The sequence below is a fragment of the Schistocerca nitens genome, chromosome 9 (assembly GCF_023898315.1).
Source record: "Schistocerca nitens isolate TAMUIC-IGC-003100 chromosome 9, iqSchNite1.1, whole genome shotgun sequence".
Classification (NCBI taxonomy): Eukaryota; Metazoa; Arthropoda; class Insecta; order Orthoptera; family Acrididae; genus Schistocerca; species Schistocerca nitens.
Window position 1 is genome coordinate 531,369,473 of NC_064622.1, and position 11,385 is coordinate 531,380,857.

Sequence of the window (11,385 nt, forward strand, 5' to 3'; positions counted from 1 at the left end):
ACTTAAGTACAATAAGAGTGAATCTTCTAAGAGTTTGTGGTTTGAGCGGCTCCTGGGAGACCAGTATTAGATTCCGATGCACCAGTGCAGGATTACTGTATCCCTTGGAACTTCACATTGACGATGAAACATAGAAATCGCATCGGAATTGAATACGAAAGGCACAATGCCGACTTAATTACAAGAAGAGTGAATCTTCTAAGAGTTTGTGGTTTGAGAGGCTCCTGGGAGACCAGTATTAGATCCCGATGCACCAGAGCAGGTTTACTGTATCCGTTGGACCTTCACATTGACGATGAAACATAGAAATCGCATCGGAATTGAATACAAAATGCACAATGCCGACTTAAGTACAATAAGAGTGAATCTTCTAAGAGTTTGTGGTTTGAGCGGCTCCTGGGAGACCAGTATTAGATTCCGATGCACCAGTGCAGGATTACTGTATCCCATGGAACTTCACATTGACGATGAAACATAGAAATCGCATCGGAATTGAATACGAAAGGCACAATGCCGACTTAAATACAAGAAGAGTGAATCTTCTAAGAGTTTGTGGTTTGAGCGGCTCCTGGGAGACCAGTATTAGATTCCGATGCACCAGTGCAGGTTTACTGTATCCCTTGGAAATTCACATCGACGATGAAACATAGAAATCGCATCGGAATTGAATACAAAAGGCACAATGCCGACTTAAGTACAAGAAGAGTGAATCTTCTAAGAGTTTGTGGTTTGAGCGGCTCCTGGGAGACCAGTATTAGATTCCGATGCACCAGTTCAGGTTTACTGTATCCCTTGGACCTTCACATTGACGATGAAACATAGAAATCGCATCGGAATTGAATACAAATGGCCCAATGCCGACTTAAGTACAAGAAGTGTGAATCTTCTAAGAATTTGTGGTTTGAGCGGCTCCTGGGAGACCAGTATTAGATTCCGATGCACCAGTGCAGGTTTACTGTATCCCTTGGAGCTTCACATTGACGATGAAACATAGAAATCGCATCGGAATTGAATACAAAAGGCACAATGCCGACTTAAGTACAAGAAGAGTGAATCTTCTATGAGTTAGTGGTTTGAGCGGCTCCTGGGAGACCAGTATTAGATTCCGATGAACCAGTGCAGGTTTACTGTATCCCTCGCACCTTCACATTGGCGATGAAACATAGAAATCGCATCGGAATTGAATACAAAATGCACAATGCCTACATAAGTATACGAAGAGTGAATCTTCTAAGAGTATGAGGTTTGAGCGGTTAATGGGAGTCCAGTATTAGATTCCGATGCACCAGTGCCTGTTTACTGTATCCCTTGGACCTTCACATTCACGATGAAACAAAGAAATCGCATCGGAATTGAATATAAATGCACAATGCCGACTTAAGTACAAGAAGAGTGAATCTTCTAAGAGTTTGTGGTTTGAGCGGCTCCTGGGAGACCAGTATTAGATTCCGATGCACCAGTGCAGGTTTACTGTATCCCTTGGACCTTCACATTGACGATGAAACATAGAAATCGCATCGGAATTGAATGCAGAAAGCACAATGCCAACTTAATTACAAGAAGAGTGAATCTTCTAAGAGTTTGTGGTTTGAGCGGCTCCTGGGAGACCAGTATTAGATTCCAATGCACCAGTGCAGGTTTACTGTATCCTTTGGAGCTTCACATTTACGAAGAAGCATAGAAATCGCATCGGAATTGAATGCAAAAGGCACAATGCCGACTTAATTACAAGAAGAGTGAATCTTCTAAGAGTTTGTGGTTTGAGCGGCTCCTGGGAGACCAGTATTAGATTCCGATGCACCAGTGCAGGTTTACTGTATCCCTTGGACCTTCACATTGACGATGAAACATAGAAATCGCATCGGAATTGAATACAAAAGGCACAATGCTTACTTAAGTACAAGAAGAGTGAGTCTTCTATGAGTTTGTGGTTTGAGCGGCTCCTGGGAGACCAGTATTAGATTCCGATGCACCAGTGCAGGTTTACTGTATCCCTTGGACCGTCAAATTGACGATGAAGCATAGAAATCGCATCGGAATTGAATACAAAATGCACAATGCCGACTTAAGTACAAAAAGAATGAATCTTCTAAGAGTTTGTGGTTTGAGCGGCTCTTGGGAGACCAGTATTAGATTCTGATGCACCAGTGCAGGTTTACTGTATCCCTTGGACCTTCACATTGACGATGAAACTTAGCAATTGCATCGGAATTGAATACAAAAGGCACAATGCCGACTTAAGTACAAGAAGAGTGAATCTTCTAAGAGTTTGTGGTTTGAGCGGCTCCAGGGACACCCGTACTAGGTACCGATGCACTAGTGCAGGTTTACTGTATCCCTTGGACCTTCACATTGACGATGAAACATAAAAATCGCATCGGAATAGAATACAAAAGGCACAATGCCGACTTAAGTACAAGAAGAGTGAATCTTCTAAGAGTTTGTGGTTCGTGCGTCTCCTATGAGACCAGTATTAGATTCCGATGCACCAGTGCCGGTTTACTGTATCTCTGGGACCTTCACATTGACGATGAAACGTAGAAATCGCATCGGAATTGAATACGAAAGGCACAATGCCGACTTAAGTACAAGAAGTGTGAATCTTCTAAGAGTTTGTGGTTTGAGCGGCTCCTGGGAGACCAGTATTAGATTCCGATGCACCAGTGCAGGTTTACTTTATCCCTTGGACCTTCACATTGACGATGAAGCATATAAATCGCATCGGAATTGAATACAAATAGCACAATCCCGACTTAAGTAGAAGAAGAGTGAATCTTCTAAGAGTTTGTGGTTTGAGCGGCTCCTGGGAGACCAGAATTAGATTCCGATGCACCAGTGCAGGTTTACTGTATCCCTTGAACCTTCACATTGACGATGAATCATAGAAATCGCATCGGAATTGAATACAAAAGGCACCATGCCGACTTAAGTAGAAGAAGAGTGAATCTTCTAAGAGTTTGTGGTTTGAGCGTCTCCTGGGAGACCAGTATTAGATTCCGATGCACCAGTGCAGGTTTACTGTATCCCTTGGACCGTCACATTGACGATGAAGCATAGAAATCGCATCGTAATTGAATTCAAAAGGCACAATGCCGACTTAGGTACAAGAAGAGTGAATCTTCTAAGAGTTTGTGGTTTGAGCGGCTCCTGGGAGACCAGTATTAGATTCCGATGCACCAGTGCAGGTTTACTGTATCCCTTGGACCTTCACATTGACGATGAAACATAGATATTGCATCGAAATTGAATACAAAAGGCACGATGCCGACTTAAGTACAAGAAGAGTGAATCTTCTAAGAGTTTGTGGTTTGAGCGGCTCCAGGGACACCCGTACTAGGTACCGATGCACCAGCGCAGGTTTACTGTATCCCTTGGACCTTCACATTGACGATGAAACATAAAAATCGCATCGGAATAGAATACAAAAGGCACAATGCCGACTTAAGTACAAGAAGAGTGAATCTTCTAAGAGTTTGTGGTTTGAGCGACTCCTGGGAGACCAGTATTAGATTCCTCTGCACCAGTGCAGGTTTACTGTATCCCTTGGACCTTCACATTGACGATGAAACATAGAAGTCGCATCGGAATTGAATACAAAAGGCATAATGCCGACTTAAGTACAAGAAGAGTGAATCTTCTATGAGTTTGTGGTTTGAGCGGCTCCTGGGAGACCAGTATTAGATTCAGATGCACCACTGCAGGTTTACTGTATCCCTTGGACCTTCACATTGACGATGAAGCATATAAATCTCATCGGAATTGAATACAAAAGGCACAATGGCGACTTAAGTACAAGAAGAGTGAATCTTCTAAGAGTTTGTGGTTTGAGCGGCTCCTGGGAGACCAGTATTAGATTCTGATGCACCAGTGCAGGTTTACGGTATCCCTTGGACCTTCACATTGACGATGAAACATAGAAATCGCATCGGAATTGAATACGAAAGGCACAATGCCGACTTAACTACAAGAAGTGTGAATCTTCTAAGAGTTTCTGGTTTGATCGGCTCCTGGGAGACCAGTATTAGATTCCGATGCACCAGTGCAGTTTTACGGTATCCCTTGGACCTTCACATTGACGATGAAACATAGAAATCGCATCGGAATTGAATACGAAAGGCACAATGCCGACATAAGTACAAGAAGAGTGAATCTTCTAAGAGTTTGTGGTTTGAGCGGCTCCTGGGACACCAGTATTAGATTCCGATGCACCAGAGCAGGTTTACTGTATCCCTTGGACCTTCACATTAACGATGAAACATAGAAATCGCATCGGAATTGATTACAAAAGGCACAATGCCGACTTAAGTAGAAGAAGAGTGAATCTTCTAAGAGTTTGTGGTTTGAGCGTCTCCTGGGAGACCAGTATTAGATTCCGATGCACCAGTGCAGGTTTACTGTATCCCTTGGACCTTCACATTGAAGATGAAGCATAGAAATCGCATCGGAATTGAATACAAAACGCACAATGCCGACTTAAGTACAAGAAGAGTGAAACTTCTAAGTGTTTGTGGTTTGAGCGGCTCCTGGGAGATCAGTATTAGATTCCGATGCACCAGTGCAGGTTTACTGCATCCCTTGGACCTTCACAATGACGATGAAACATAGAAATCGCATCGGAATTGAATACAAAAGGCACAATTCCGACTTAAGTAGAAGAAGAGTGAATCTTCTAAGAGTTTGTGGTTTGAGCGGCTCCTGGGAGACCAGTATTAGATTCCGATGCACCAGTGCAGGTTTAATGTATCCCTTGGACCGTCACATTGACGATGAAGCATAGAAATCGCATCGGAATTGAATACAAAAGGCACAATGCCGACTTAAGTACAAGAAGAGTGAAACTTCTAAGAGTTTGTGGTTTGAGCGGCTCCTGGGAGACCAGTATTAGATTCCGATGCACCAGTGCAGGTTTACTGTATCCCTTGGACCTTCACATTGACGATGAAACGTAGATATTGCATCGGAATAGAATAAAAAAGGCACAATACCGACTTAAGTACAAGAAGAGTGAATCTTCTAAGAGTTTGTGGTTCGAGCGGCTCCTGGGAGACCAGTATTAGATTCCGATGCACCAGTGCAGGTTTCTGTATCCCTGGGACCTTCACATTGACGATGAAACATAGAAATCGCATCGGAATTGAATACGAAAGGCACAATGCCGATTTATGTACAAGAAGTGTGAATCTTCTAAGAGTTTGTGGTTTGAACGGCTCCTGGGAGACCAGTATTAGATTCCGATGCACCAGTGCAGGTTTACTGTATCCCTTGGACCTTCACATTGACGATGAAACATAGAAATCGCATCGGAATTGAATACAAAATGCATAATGCAGACTTAAGTACAAGAAGAGTGAATCTTCTAAGAGTTTGTGGTTTGAGAGGCTCCTGGGAGACCAGTATTAGATTCCGATGCACCAGTGCAGGTTTACTGTATCCCTTGGACCTTCACATTGACGATGAAACATTGAAATCGCATCGGAATTGAATACGAAAGGCACAATGCCGACTTAAGTACAAGAAGTGTGAATCTTCTAAGAGTTTGTGGTTTGAGCGGCTCCTGGGAGACCTGTATTAGATTTCGATGCACCAGTGCAGGTTTACTGTATCCCTTGAACCTTCACATTGACGATGAAACATAGAAATCGCATCGGAATTGAATGCAAAAGGCACAATGCCGGCATAAGTATATGAAGAGTGGATCTTCTAAGAGTTTGTGGTTTGAGCGTCTCCTGGGAGACCAGTATTAGATTCCGATGCACCAGTGCAGGTTTACTGTATTCCTTGGACCTTCACATTGACGATGAAGCATAGAAATAGCATCGGAATTGAATGCAAAAGGCAAAATGCCAACTTAATTACAAGAAGAGCGAATCTTCTATGAGTTTGTGGTTTGAGCGGCTCCTGGGAGACCAGTATTAGATTCCGATGCCCCAGTGCAGGTTTACTGTATCCCTCGCACCTTCACATTGGCGATGAAACATAGAAATCGCACCGGAATTGAATACAAAAGTAACTCGTACGGGACTTGGTAGATTACTCTGCCACGAGTAATGAGTATGATGGGCAAACATCTAATAGGCGCACTACGAAAGTAGTGTTGTGGACATGTTGGGAATGTGGATCTCACGGGGAGCGTGCAAGGGATAAGTCCCTGCAGACGCGCTATCCTCTGTGCCCGCGGTGGCTCAGATGGATAGAGCGTCTGCCATGTAAGCAGGCGAACTCGTACGGGACTTGGTAGATTACTCTGCCACGAGTAATGAGTATGATGGGCAAACATCTAATAGGCGCACTACGAAAGTAGTGTTGTGGACATGTTGGGAATGTGGATCTCACGGGGAGCGTGCAAGGGATAAGTCCCTGCAGACGCGCTATCCTCTGTGCCCGCGGTGGCTCAGATGGATAGAGCGTCTGCCATGTAAGCAGGAGGTCCCGGGTTCGAGTCCCGGTCGGGGCACACATTTTCAACATGTCCCCAACGAAGTGTATCAACGCCTGCTTGCAGCTAGGGTGTTCATTTAATTATCATTTCAATTCTAGTAAAGCTGCATGGTCATATATAGTTAAAATAAATATGGGTTCCCAGCCTTTGACCTTCTTGTGTGCGAACGCACACGCTATGCCCGAACTCGTACGGGACTTGGTAGATTACTCTGCCACGAGTAATGAGTATGATGGGCAAACATCTAATAGGCGCACTACGAAAGTAGTGTTGTGGACATGTTGGGAATGTGGATCTCACGGGGAGCGTGCAAGGGATAAGTCCCTGCAGACGCGCTATCCTCTGTGCCCGCGGTGGCTCAGATGGATAGAGCGTCTGCCATGTAAGCAGGAGGTCCCGGGTTCGAGTCCCGGTCGGGGCACACATTTTCAACATGTCCCCAACGAAGTGTATCAACGCCTGCTTGCAGCTAGGGTGTTCATTTAATTATCATTTGAATACAAAAGGCACAATGCCGACATAAGTATATGAAGAGTGGATCTTCTAAGAGTTTGTGGTTTGAGCGGCTCCTGGGAGACCAGTATTAGATTCCGATGCACCAGTGCAGGTTTACTGTATCCTTTGGAGCTTCACATTTACGAAGAAGCATAGAAATCTCATCGGAATTGAATACAAAAGGCACAATGCCGACTTAAGTACAAGAAGAGTGAATCTTCTAAGAGTTTGTGGTTTGAGCGGCTCCTGGGAGACCAGTATTAGATTCCGATGCACCAGTGCAGGTTTACTGTATCCCTTGGACCTTCACATTGACCATGAAACATAGAAATCGCATCGTAATTGAATACAAAATGCACAATGCCGACTTAAGTACAAGAAGAGTGAATCTTCTAAGAGTTTGTGGGTTGAGCGGCTCCTGGGAGACCAGTATTAGATTCCGATGCACCAGTGCTGGTTTACTGTATCCCTTGGACGTTCACATTGACGATGAAACATAGAAATCGCATCGGAATTGAGTACGAAAGGCACAATGCCGACGTAAGTACAAGAAGTGTGAATCTTCTAAGAGTTTGTGGTTTGAGCGGCTCCTGGGAGACCAGTATTAGATTCCGATGCACCAGTGCAGGTTTACTGTATCCCTCGCACCTTCACATTGGCGATGAAACACAGAAATCGCACCGGAATTGAATACAAAAGGCACAATGCCGACATAAGTATATGAAGAGTGGATCTTCTAAGAGTTTGTGGTTTGAGCGGCTCCTGGGAGACCAGTATTACATTCCGATGCACCAGTGCAGGTTTATTGTATCCTTTGGGCTTCACATTTACGAAGAAGTATAGAAATCGCATCGGAATTGAATACAAAAGGCACAATGCCGACTTAAGTACAAGAAGAGTGAATCTTCTAAGAGTTTGTGGTTTGAGCGGCTCCTGGGAGACCAGTATTAGATTCCGATGCACCAGTGCAGGTTTACTGTATCCCTCGGAACATGCAGTTGCACGCGCTGCTGCTCGCCGACTGACGTCGGCTCTGACTGTAACTACTTATATACACGCGAAGCTCGTGACCTTGAGCGGCGGCGGTGCCGGAGGCGGCTTATCCCGGCGGCGCGCGGTAGGAGCTCTAGACCGCGCGCGGACGGGATACAGCGTTGGCAAGGCGCCAGAGCCAGATGCCTCGTTATGCGTCACAGCTCAGCGTATATTGCATCACATTGTTCCAACTCTATGGCCTCCGGTCAATGTAGCGTACGTCTTGCGATCAGAAACTAGCCGATCAGAATAAATATGAAATATGGTTTTGAAATAAAAGACACTAGTAATGACAAAAATATTTTTTATTTCAATTTCTATAATAATGTGTTACATCTCCAGTAAGTTGAACTTTTGCACATCTTCCTGCACCTTTCATCCAAATACAAACAGACTCTTGTTCACTTATTTTACGATGATTCCTTGTTCTTAAATAAAATGACTGGTTAGATACAAAGTATGACAGTCCCAAATCTTTATTATACACTTCTCCCACATGAAAAGTACGATAAGATATTACATCTCTTGCATTGAATGCTTCCAAACCAGTAACATTTTTCACTTTATTACCATCATAACGAACAACAGCAACTGTAATCCATCCATTGCCAGCTTGATGTGTATCTAATTGAGTAAGTGTAAAATTAATAATACAACCACAAAACACTGATGGACCTTGCAAAATAACTTGTGATCCCTTGTTAGCAACTCTCACTTCCAGATCTTCTATAGCCTTGTAAACAGTTTGACGCGAACGTCGATATCTTCTGCTGTAGCGAGGCATCTCGGAACATGCAGTTGCACGCGCTGCTGCTCGCCGACTGACGTCGGCTCTGACTGTAACTACTTATATACACGCGAAGCTCGTGACCTTGAGCGGCGGCGGTGCCGGAGGCGGCTTATCCCGGCGGCGCGCGGTAGGAGCTCTAGACCGCGCGCGGACGGGATACAGCGTTGGCAAGGCGCCAGAGCCAGATGCCTGTAGTTACAGTCTGAGCCGACGTCAGTCGGCGAGCAGCAGCGCGTGCAACTGCATGTTTCGAGATGCCTCGCTACAGCAGAAGATATCGACGTTCGCGTCAAACTGTTTACAAGGCTATAGAAGATCTGGAAGTGAGAGTTGCTAACAATGCCGACTTAAGTACAAGAAGTGTGAATCTTCTAAGAGTTTGTGGTTTGAGCGGCTCCTGGGAGACCAGTATTAGATTCCGATGCACCAGTGCAGGTTTACTTTATCCCTTGGACCTTCACATTGACGATGAAGCATATAAATCGCATCGGAATTGAATACAAATAGCACAATGCCGACTTAAGTAGAAGAAGAGTGAATCTTCTAAGAGTTTGTGGTTTGAGCGGCTCCTGGGAGACCAGAATTAGATTCCGATGCACCAGTGCAGGTTTACTGTATCCCTTGAACCTTCACATTGACGATGAATCATAGAAATCGCATCGGAATTGAATACAAAAGGCACCATGCCGACTTAAGTAGAAGAAGAGTGAATCTTCTAAGAGTTTGTGGTTTGAGCGTCTCCTGGGAGACCAGTATTAGATTCCGATGCACCAGTGCAGGTTTACTGTATCCCTTGGACCGTCACATTGACGATGAAGCATAGAAATCGCATCGTAATTGAATTCAAAAGGCACAATGCCGACTTAGGTACAAGAAGAGTGAATCTTCTAAGAGTTTGTGGTTTGAGCGGCTCCTGGGAGACCAGTATTAGATTCCGATGCACCAGTGCAGGTTTACTGTATCCCTTGGACCTTCACATTGACGATGAAACATAGATATTGCATCGAAATTGAATACAAAAGGCACGATGCCGACTTAAGTACAAGAAGAGTGAATCTTCTAAGAGTTTGTGGTTTGAGCGGCTCCAGGGACACCCGTACTAGGTACCGATGCACCAGCGCAGGTTTACTGTATCCCTTGGACCTTCACATTGACGATGAAACATAAAAATCGCATCGGAATAGAATACAAAAGGCACAATGCCGACTTAAGTACAAGAAGAGTGAATCTTCTAAGAGTTTGTGGTTTGAGCGACTCCTGGGAGACCAGTATTAGATTCCTCTGCACCAGTGCAGGTTTACTGTATCCCTTGGACCTTCACATTGACGATGAAACATAGAAATCGCATCGGAATTGAATACAAAAGGCATAATGCCGACTTAAGTACAAGAAGAGTGAATCTTCTATGAGTTTGTGGTTTGAGCGGCTCCTGGGAGACCAGTATTAGATTCAGATGCACCACTGCAGGTTTACTGTATCCCTTGGACCTTCACATTGACGATGAAGCATATAAATCTCATCGGAATTGAATACAAAAGGCACAATGGCGACTTAAGTACAAGAAGAGTGAATCTTCTAAGAGTTTGTGGTTTGAGCGGCTCCTGGGAGACCAGTATTAGATTCTGATGCACCAGTGCAGGTTTACGGTATCCCTTGGACCTTCACATTGACGATGAAACATAGATTTCGCATCGGAATTGAATACGAAAGGCACAATGCCGACTTAACTACAAGAAGTGTGAATCTTCTAAGAGTTTCTGGTTTGATCGGCTCCTGGGAGACCAGTATTAGATTCCGATGCACCAGTGCAGTTTTACGGTATCCCTTGGACCTTCACATTGACGATGAAACATAGAAATCGCATCGGAATTGAATACGAAAGGCACAATGCCGACATAAGTACAAGAAGAGTGAATCTTCTAAGAGTTTGTGGTTTGAGCGGCTCCTGGGACACCAGTATTAGATTCCGATGCACCAGAGCAGGTTTACTGTATCCCTTGGACCTTCACATTAACGATGAAACATAGAAATCGCATCGGAATTGATTACAAAAGGCACAATGCCGACTTAAGTAGAAGAAGAGTGAATCTTCTAAGAGTTTGTGGTTTGAGCGTCTCCTGGGAGACCAGTATTAGATTCCGATGCACCAGTGCAGGTTTACTGTATCCCTTGGACCTTCACATTGAAGATGAAGCATAGAAATCGCATCGGAATTGAATACAAAACGCACAATGCCGACTTAAGTACAAGAAGAGCGAAACTTCTAAGTGTTTGTGGTTTGAGCGGCTCCTGGGAGATCAGTATTAGATTCCGATGCACCAGTGCAGGTTTACTGCATCCCTTGGACCTTCACAATGACGATGAAACATAGAAATCGCATCGGAATTGAATACAAAAGGCACAATTCCGACTTAAGTAGAAGAAGACTGAATCTTCTAAGAGTTTGTGGTTTGAGCGGCTCCTGGGAGACCAGTATTAGATTCCGATGCACCAGTGCAGGTTTAATGTATCCCTTGGACCGTCACATTGACGATGAAGCATAGAAATCGCATCGGAATTGAATACAAAAGGCACAATGCCGACTTAAGTACAAGAAGAGTGAAACTTCTAAGAGTTTGTGGTTTGA

At 44.3% G+C, this 11,385-nt stretch overlaps 2 non-coding genes across 2 annotated transcripts; both read left to right on the top strand.

The window, feature by feature from the left end:
- Window positions 1–6,379: 6,379 nt before the first annotated feature.
- Window positions 6,380–6,454, top strand: Trnat-ugu (transfer RNA threonine (anticodon UGU)). Its single transcript has one exon. It is a non-coding gene; the product is annotated as a tRNA-Thr (tRNA).
- Window positions 6,455–6,785: 331 nt separating this feature from the next.
- Trnat-ugu (transfer RNA threonine (anticodon UGU)) lies at window positions 6,786–6,860 on the top strand. Its single transcript has one exon. It is a non-coding gene; the product is annotated as a tRNA-Thr (tRNA).
- Window positions 6,861–11,385: the final 4,525 nt, after the last annotated feature.